Source organism: Molossus molossus, unplaced genomic scaffold (genome assembly GCF_014108415.1).
Source record: "Molossus molossus isolate mMolMol1 unplaced genomic scaffold, mMolMol1.p scaffold_m16_p_7, whole genome shotgun sequence".
Taxonomy (NCBI): Eukaryota; Metazoa; Chordata; class Mammalia; order Chiroptera; family Molossidae; genus Molossus; species Molossus molossus.
In genome coordinates, this window is record NW_023425401.1 from 92,301,081 (window position 1) to 92,309,970 (window position 8,890).

An 8,890-nucleotide genomic window follows, 5' to 3' on the forward strand; every position below is an offset into this window, starting at 1 on the left:
ATCCTCACCCGAGGACCTTTTTCCATTTTTTGTTCAGGTAGAGTGGGAGGGAGAGAGAGGAACAGAGAGAGAGAGAAACATCGATGTGAAAGGGACACATCGAGTGGTCGCCACCCGCACAACCAACCAGGGCCGGGGACAAACTGCAACCGAGGTACGTGCCCTTAGCGGGAACTGAACCCAGGTCTCTCCAGACTGCAGGCCGATGCTCTAACCGCTGAGCCAAACCGACCAGGGCATCCCCATGACTATTTTGTAACTGCCATTTGTACGTCTTAATCCCTCCACCTTTTTTCACTCAGCGCCCCCCAACCACCCTCCCATCACCGTGTCTTTTCAAGAACAGAAGTTTTAAATTTTGATGAAATCCCAATTTGTCAATTTTTTTTATTGATTGCGTTTTTGGTGTCATATCCGTGAAATTGTTATCTAATCAAAGTTCATAAAGACTTTCTCCTAGGTTTTCTTCTAGTAGTTCTATAGTTTTAAATTTTACATTTTGGTCTATCCATTTTGACTTAATTTTTGTAGATAGTATGAGCTATGCATTGAAATGTATTTTTTTGCATACAGACAGATATTCAATTGTTTCAACCTGATTCATTGAAACAACTATCCTTACTTTGTTGAATTGTCTTTGGGTCTTTTTCAAAAATAAGCTTTTTATATCTATATAGTTATACCTATATATCTCTGGACTCTTCATTTAGTTCCATTTTCTATCTTGATGCCAATAGCACACTATCTATCTTGATTACTATTGTTTTATAAGAAGTCTTGAAATTCAAAAATGTTAGTCCTCCAACTTTGGTATTCTCTTTCAAAGTTGTTTTGGCTATTCTAGGCCTTTTGCCTTTTCATGTGAATTTTATTTATTTATTTTTTCTGTTAAAGAATTGCTTTATTAGTACAAACTATTAATACATACAAACGATAAAGCACTGAGAAACTTAAATCTCTCAGTCACAGCAAACAGGTGGCAATTCCACGTCCAGAGCCGACAGAGAGCTTGAGGGTGACTGCAACGGGTCGGACTCCCACTGTGGAGAGGGCATCTTCAGAGGTGAAGGGGGGCCGAGGTGTAACAGCTTTTCAAGTTTCCTCTCCTTGTCGAGGATCGTGAGAGGCACTCCATTCAAGGGGAGCTGTGCAATCTGGTGTTCTTCAGGCAGGTCAAACTCTCAAGATCTAGAGGATTGTAGGGGAAAAAATCTTCTGTTTCTGGACAGGTGCCATCCGAGTCAGGAACAGAGCTTTTGGCTTTAACAGTCTTCTCGGTCACCTTTTCAGCAGAGAAGTTTGTCTGTTTCTGCTTGAGAGGTCCATCAGTCTTTACTGACTTTTCTGCAGCTCTGTTGACAGTCCCCAAAGGCTTTCTGGGAGCCTTACGTAAGGCCGGAGGAGCATCAAACATTTTACCAACATGTGGTGTTGAAACCTGAGCTTTGACAGAAGGCCGGGACCCCAGCTTCAGCCAGTCCTTAGAACTGGCCCGGGTGCCTGGTTGTCCATTTTCCTTATCCACAAAGATCACAGTAGCCGTTCTGGATTAAGTTAGTTTAGGATCAACAGCCAAAATCCTTCATGTGAATTTTAGACAGCTTATCAATTTCTACAATTTTTTTTCTGTAGGGAAGAGACAGAAAGACAGCATATTAATGAAAAACCCAGGGCTCAAAGGTCAGTCTGCCTGGGTTCAAGACCCAGCTCTACCTCTTCATAGCTGTTTGACTTTGGACAAGTTACCTAACTTCTCAGCATCTCCATTTCTCATTCATAAAGCTGAGGTAATATTAACAATCTCAAGGGGCTGTGATGAGGCTTAAGTGAAATCCCATACAATGCTGAGAAACTGAAAATATAGACGATGATCAGACCATATATGACAATAGAACTCTGACCCACAGCTGCTGTAAACAAAGAGTCCTGAAAACCAACCACAACCTCTGCAAGCAATTGGCCCAGAACAGACAGAACTTGTCTGAGTCACTAAGTGCCAACAATCCTAATTTTTGCTCCTACATTCAACTCGGGACCAATCAGAGAAAGCCAAATATGCTCCCCAAACCATATGATGCCCCCTTTCCAATCAGCCCACCTCCAGCTTTCCCATGCCAACAACCTCCCATTGGGGCATACCTTAAGCCTTCCCATTTTTCACTATGAAACTTTTCCACTCCCCTGCCTGCCTTCAAATCTCTGCCAAATGCAAGTGATGGTGGCTGACTCCTGGCCATAGAAAAGCTCTAAATAAACAGTGTTGTTTCTTCTCATTTGAGTGATCTTTGTTTATTTCCATGGTGCTTAACGCTGTGTTGGATTTTAATGGATGCTCGCTACATTTTTTTTTGTAAGTCCTCACCCGAGGACACTTTTCCATTTATCATCAGACAGAGTAGGAGGAAGGGAGAGGGAGAGAGAGAGATACATCAATGTGAGAGAGATACATTGATTGGTTGCCTCCTGTACCACCCGACCAGGGCCAGGGTCAAACCGTAACCAAGGTATGTGCCCTTGACCTGAATCAAACCTGAGACTCATTGGTCTACAGGCCAACACTCTGACCACTGAGCCAAACCGGCCAGGGCTCAATACATTTTATAGAGAATTGTTTTGTCCAATGAAAGTTTATACAGAATCCCAATGTATGAAACAAATAAAAGTGGCTTTCAATAGTTTATTTTATTTAAGTCAGCCAGTACTAACAGAGGGACCTTTGTGGTGACCTCAATATTATATGGGGATAATGAATGACACTTGCAGACACAGTATTTTTTTTTTTTTCTTTTTATTTATTTATTTATTTTTTTGTTACAGATATTTTACCTTTTTACCCCATTGGCACCCCCCACCCCACCCCCCCTCCACCCTGTCCCCGGCTTAGTTGTCCATGTCCATTGGTCATGCATACATGCATATCAGTTCTGTGGTTTATCTCTTCCCACCCCCCCCACCCCCCATCCCCTCTTCTGAGGGATATCAGTCTGTGCCCTACTTCCATGTGTCTGGGTCTACTGTATTCCTCAGACTGTTATGTTCATTATATTCCGTATATAAGTGAGATCATGTGGTATTTGTCTTTTTCTGCTTGGCTTCTTTCACTTAGGATAATACTTTCCAGGTCCCTCCATGTCGTCTCAAAGGATAAGAGATCTTTCTTTCTTACCGCTGCATAGTATTCCATTGTGTATATGTACCACAGCTTTTTGATCCATTCGTCTACTGGTGGACACTTGGGCTGTTTCCAGATCTTAGCTATTGTAAATAGTGCTGCTATGAACATGGGGGTACATATATTCTTCCTGATTGGTGTTTCAGGCTTCTTAGGGTATATTCCCAGCAGTGGGATCACTGGGTCAAATGGAAGTTCAATTTTTAATTTTTTGAGGTAGCACCATATTGTTTTCCATAGCGGCTGCACCAGTCTGCATTCCCACCAGCAGTGTATTAGAGTCCCCTTTTCTCCACACCCTCGCCAACACTTGTTGTTTGATGATTTGTTGATGGCGGCCATTCTGACAGGTGTGAGGTGATACCTCATAGTTGTTTTAATTTGCATCTCTCTGATGATTAGTGATGTTGAGCATTTCTTCATATGTCTGGTCTCTTAGCCATTTGTATGTCCTGTTTGGAGAGGTGTCTATTCAGCTCCTCTGCCCATTTTTTAATTGGGTTCTTTGTCTTCCTTTTGTGGAGTTGTATGAGCACTCTGTATATATTGGAAATTAACCCCTTATCTGATACATCATTGGCAATGATGTTCTCCCATACAGTGGGTTGCCTTTCCATTTTGATGATTGTTTCTTTTGCTGTGCAGAAGCTTTTGAGTTTGATGTAGTCCCATGTGTTCATTTTCTCCTTTATTTCTGTTGCCTTAGGTGATGTATCAGTGAAAATTCTGCTCCATATGATGTCCGAAATTTTGTTGCCTACATTTTCTTCTAGAATTTTTATGGATTCACGGGTCACATTTAAGTCTTTTATCCATTTTGAGTTTATTTTTGTGTATGGTGTAAGTTGATGGTCGAGTTTCATTTTTTTTGCATGTAGCTGTCCAATTTTCCCAACACCATTTATTAAAGAGGCTGTCTTTACTCCACTGTATGCTCTTGCCACCTTTGTCAAATATTAATTGAGCGTATTGCCTTGGGTCCATTTCTGGGTTTTCAGTTCTGTTCCACTGGTCTATATGCCTGTTCTTGTGCCAGTACCAGGCTGTTTTGGTTACAGTCGCTTTGTAGTATAACCTGATATCTGGTATTGTGATCCCTCCAACTTTGTTCTTCTTTTTCAAGATTGCTGTGGCTATTCGGGGTCTTTTTTGGTTCCATATGAACTTTTGAAGTATTTGTTCTAGTTCTATGAAATATGTCGTTGGTATTTTGATGGGGATTGCATTGAATCTATAGATTGCTTTGGGTAGTATGGACATTTTAATGAAGACACAGTATTTTTTTAAATCCTGATTCACACCATAAGAAGTTGCAAATGCTAACAGTTTTCTTTTAAGATGGTTACCTTACAATAAAATATTTGCAGAACACCTCAAGCACCTCTTCAAAACTCTAGGGCTCTCAGAAACATGGAGTAAAAACTATAGATATGAGGTCAGGGTTCAGGGTCTTGATTTAAGTGTTGGGGATGCTGCCCTGGCCTGTTTGGTTCAGCAGTTGGAGCACTGGCCCGAAGACCAAAAGGTCTCGAATTTGATTCTGGTCAAGGGCACGTACCTGGGTTGCAGGTTCAGGCAACTAAGTTATGTGAGACACAGATATTTGTCTCTCTCTCCCTCCCTTCCTTCCACTCTATCTAAAAAGTCAATGGGAAAATATCCTCTGGTGAGGATTAATAAAAAAAAAAGTGTTAGGGATGCTGCCAACCAGCTGGGTAACCCTGGGCATGTCACTTGACCTTTGAGTTGTTTCTTCCTCTGCAAATTGAGGAGGCTGAAATAAACAGGAATTTCTCAATATTAAGTGTGCCTAACCACCAGTGTGTAGTAGCGGGAACAGGGCAACGGTGAGTGCCTGTTTAAAAATGCAGGTTTTGCCCTGGCCGGTTTGGCTCAGCGGTTAGAGGGTCGGCCTGCGGTCCGGAGAGACCTGGGTTCGGTTCTCGCTAAGGGCATGTACCTCGGTTACAGTTTGTCCCCGCCCCTGGTTGGTCGTGCGGGTGGCAGCCACTTGATGTGTCCCTTTCATGTCGAAGTTTCTCTCTCTCTCTCTCTCTCCCTCCCTCCCACTCTATTTGTACAAAAAATGGAAAAATGTCCTCGGGTGAGGATAAAAAAAAAAATTAAAAAAAAAAAAAAGCAGGTTTCTGGCCCACCCTGTGGTTCTAACTCAGTAATTCTGGGGTCATGCCCTGGAATCTGCATTTTAAACATGCACACAGCTATTTTGATGCTGGTGATTCATGTACATAAATTGAGAAACACAAGAATAAACAGTCTCCTAGGTCTCTCTGGCTCTGGTGTCTGTGGTTCAGGTGGAGTTGGTGAAGTCACAGGACTGGTGCATGGGGAGGAGAAAAGTGGAAGGGAAAATGTTGATGGAACGTGTCTTTTAAAGCCGATTGTATTACTGTTCCCCTTTTGAGAGCCCCCACAACTCTGGTCCAGAGAGACTTGGATTCCTGTTGGTCTTCAAGCGCTTTGCAAAGGCAATGCGCATTTTTTCCTCCACTAGCCCATAAAAAAGCACTCCTGGTCCTGGCTGGTTTGGCTCAGCCATTAGAGCGTTAGCCTGAACACCTAAGAGTCGGTTTGATTCCTATCAAGGGCACATGTCTTGGTTGCGGTTCCATTGCTGTTCGGTCCCCAGACCTGGTCAGAGTCATGCAGGAAGCAACCAATGGATGTGTCTCTCTCACATCAATGTTTGTCTCTCTCTTTCCCTCTCCCACTGTATCTGAAGATAAATGGAAAAATGCCCTCGAGTGAGGATTGGAAAAAAAAAAAAGTACTCCCAAACCTCCACACTCCATGCCCCAGATTTCAATACACTGGAGAAGATATGCAATATGCAAATATCTCCCTGCCCTTCTGTTCCACAGTTTCTCATAGCTCGCTTGGAACAGGAGGGGACAAAGGAAGATTTGTCCAGCCCTCAAAATCATATTAAACCCTGGGCACTCCCCCAACACTCCAGGCAAAATCCACACTGTTCTGCTGGGGAGACCCCAGTTCAGTGTGGCCACACCCCCCTCTTGCGGCAGAGAACGGGACTCCACCTGGCGGGGAGAACAAATGCAGGGCCGGGAAGAAGCAGCCTACAAAGACCCAAAAAGGGGACACTGACATTAGCTTGGGGAAAGCAGGAGTGCGGTGGGAGCCGGGAGGAGGGGGCCAATGGAGGAAAAAGGGGAGACTTCTCTAATACCTTCAACAATTAAAAATAACTAAATAAATACATTAAAAGACCAAAAAAGGGGTAAGAAATGCAAAAAAAAAAACAAAAAAAAACAAAGGAGCACTCTTCATTGTCTCTTTCTACTTAACCTTTCTTTTTTACCTCCTCAAACCAGTCTTCCCATGTAGCCCTGCCCTCTATTAATAACTTTTCTAGCCCTGGCCGGTTTGACTCAACGGTTAGAGCACCGGCCTGCGGTCCAGAGAGACCCAGGTTCGGTTCCCGCTAAGGGCATGTACCTCGGTTGCAGTTTGTCCCCGGCCCTGGTTGGTCGTGTGGGTGGCAGCCACACGATGTGTCCCTTTCACATCGATGTTTCCCTCTCTCTCTCTCTTCCTCTCTCTCCCTCCCGCTCTATCTGAACAAAAAATGAAAAAATGTCCTTGGGTGAGGATAAAAATAAATAAATAATAACTTTTCTAATACCTTGCAGTTTACAAGGTGTTTCACAAACATTCATTTTATGTGACCGTTCTCATTCCCGTTTCACATCACCTCACCTCCCCTTCCAGAATGAAAAGGAAAAACTGAAAAATAACAACCTATATAAATGCCTTTCTTATATTTTGCATGTGGGTAGACCTGGCCACACCCTTATTCCTGGATTGCAGGACCTCAGAGCTGAGGTAATAACCTTGACTCCTGTAGGAGGTCATTAACTTTGTTCCGCTCTGTGGTCACAAACAGAGCATTAAACTTGCCAGAGCTTGGTCAATAAGAGAACAGAGAGTAAAGCATTTGATCAAAGCAGCACAGACCTGGAATAAACAATTGTTTGTTTTGTTTCATCAATTTTTCAAAAATTAATCAAATTATATAATAAGAATAGAAAAATGAGCCCTGGCCAGTTTGGCTTAGTGGTTAGACCACTGGCACGCGGACCAATGAGTTGCAGATTCAATTCCGGTCAAGGGCATGTACCTCAGTTGTAGTTCATCCCCGGCCCTGGTCAGGTCATGGGGGAGGCAACCAGTCCATGTGGCTCTATCACATTGATGTTTCTTTCTGTCTCTCTCTCTCTCTCCCTCCCACTCTATCTGATGATGGATGAATATCCTCAGGTGAGGAATTAAAAAAAAAAAGAATAGAAAAATGGCCCTGGCAGGTTTGGCTCAGAGGTTAGAGTGTCAGCCTGAGGACCAAAGGGTCTCAAGTTTGATTCCTGGTCAAGAGCATGTGTCTGGGTTGCAGGTTTGATCCCCAGCCCTGGTCAGGTCGTGCAGGAGGCAACCAATTGATTGTGTCTCTCTCACATCAATGTTTCTCTGTCTCTGTCTCTCTCTCTCTCTCTCTCCCTCTCCCTCCCTTCCATTCTGTCTACAAATGAGTGGGAAAATATCTTCCAGTGAGGATTAACAATAACAACAACAACAACAAAAAGAATAGAAAAATGCACAAATTATAAACATACAGTTAAATTCATTTTAGAATTGAGCACACCCATGTACCCAGTACCCAGATCAAGAAATTAAACATTACTAGCACCCCAATGCTCCCTATACCCCCTTTCCAGTCACCACTCACACTTAAGGTCACAGCTACTCTGACTTTTAACATCATGGATTAATTTTGCTTGCTTTTTTTCCTTAAATTTTTTTTTCTTTATTGATTTTACAGAGAGGAAGAGAGAGATAGAAACATCAATAAGAGAGAACATCCTTTGGCTGCCTCCTGCATGCCCCCCACTGGGGATTGGGCCCACAACATGGGCATGTGTCCTGACCTGGAATCAAACCGGTGACTTCTTGGTGTATGGGTCGATGCTCAACCACTGAGCTACACCGGCCAGGCATGACCCTCACTCTTTATATTACCTGGAAAGAACAGCTTTTCATTCTGCCTGCTTTTTAATTTCATTTAGATGGAATCAAACAATACATACTCCTGTGTATAACTTTTGCTAAACATTTTTTTTTTTTTTATCCTCACCCGAGGACATTTTTTTTTTTTTTGATATTTTTTGTTCAGATAGAGTGGGAGGGAGAGAGAGAGAGAGAAACATCGATGTGAAAGGGACACATCGAGTGGTTGCCACCCACACAACCCAACCAGGGCCGGGGACAAACTGCAACCGAGGTACATGCCCTTAGCGGGAACTGAACCTGGGTCTCTCGGGACCGCAGGCCGGTGCTCTAACTGCTGAGCCAAACCGGCCAGGGCTAAACATTTTGAAATTAACCTGTTGTTGCATATGGTTCATTTTCATTGGTACAGTATACCATTGTAGAAATATACCACAATTTATCCATTTTATTAATGGTAGACATTTGGGATATTTCCAGTTTGGGGCTATTATAACAATACATCTGTGAACACTTGTTCATAGCTTTTGGGGAATATATGTATACATTTGGGTTGGTTTTATATGTAGGAGCGGAATTGCTGGGTCATATGATTTCTTCAATTGATACCGCCAAATAGATGTTCAAATGTGGTACTAATTTACATTCCCATCAGCAATGTGTGAGGGTTTTGTTATA

General features: G+C 42.9%; 1 pseudogene; it reads right to left on the minus strand.

The window, feature by feature from the left end:
• Positions 1-950: 950 nt before the first annotated feature.
• Positions 951-5,732, minus strand: LOC118619696 (annotated as a pseudogene).
• Positions 5,733-8,890: the final 3,158 nt, after the last annotated feature.